Here is a 1,380-nt window from a genome sequence, read left to right on the forward strand (position 1 = left end):
TATTACTGATAGCTTTTAATTTGAGAAAAATGGGAAGAAGCGAGCAAAATGGTGGCTAAGCATGGGTTTTTTAGTCTTTTACCATCTTTTGATCTATATATGTAATTATTTTATCTTTGTACTACATATTCTATTATTTTGGGCATAAATAACACTAGTCCTTGATTTTATTTTATTTTTGAATTTTTAAAATTTTGTTTGTTGATTTATGTTGAGTTATTCTGTTCACCCATGAAGAAGAAAAAAAAAGGGGCTGGAATAGAAAATCTAAACGATTGTTATATGTTTTAAAGTAAATAAATAGCAAGGACCATGAAACTTTGGAGTTTGCTTGAATGGGCTTGAGTTTGCTTGAACATAAAAGTCACTGTCAATGCATATTGCATATGAATCGACATAGAGATAGCTTAAACTCAATTAGAAATGTATTTTTCTTTTAAGTTTTAAGTCTTGGCCAATCTGACACCAAAAATATATTTCAAATGCATCAAAAGTATATCAAACCTAAAACATGAATGTACAAGACATATATCAATAAGTGTGTTTCATTTGATAAGCATGATATTCCAAGTATATCATGATATTCCAAGTATATCAGCATAATATCAGACTTAAGACATGAGTGTAACAAACATTAATCAATAAATATTTGAAGTAACATATGAGTGTAGAAACAATATATCTAACGACAATCAACATTCTAAGTGTATTAGTGGTATATCTAACATCAACTAACGTTTAATCAATAGCTTATTTTGAAGTAAAGCATACATTATTCATTTTATAAATATGATATTCCAAGTGTATCAAAAGTATATCAAACTTAAGACACGAGTGTATCAAACATCAATCAGTAAATACTTGAAGTAACATATGAGGGTATCAACACTTATATCTAACATTAATCAACATTTCAAGTATATTAATAGTATCTTACAACAATCAACATTTAGTCAATAAATTATTTTAGAGTAAAAGCATGTGTGTTACATTCTAGGAGTATTGAGGGTATCAAGTATATCAAGGAGTATCAAGTGTATTAGGTGTATTAGATGTATCAAGTGTGTATCAAGTGTATATCAATAGTAAGGACATTTGCGACATTTTACATCTTTTACATGTGAGATGGACTTCATTTTTGTCACTTTTGCAAACAATAAATGGTTGGGTTATAGGTTTAATCAATATAGTTTGTTTTGCCCTTTTTACAAGTGCCCTACAAAAAGATTAAAGAAAAATTGGGAAAGCACAATTACGACATAGTTACCGTAAAGAATGGTAGAGGGAGGGGAGGAGAGAGTGAAGAGAGTGAAGAGAGGGATTGAGATTGAGAGAGATTTTTTTTTTTTTTTCAATTTTTAATTTAAATAAGTATTTAAA

The sequence above is a fragment of the Benincasa hispida genome, chromosome 1, assembly GCF_027475165.1.
Source record: "Benincasa hispida cultivar pf3 chromosome 1, pf3_genome.v1.1, whole genome shotgun sequence".
NCBI lineage: Eukaryota > Viridiplantae > Streptophyta > Magnoliopsida > Cucurbitales > Cucurbitaceae > Benincasa > Benincasa hispida.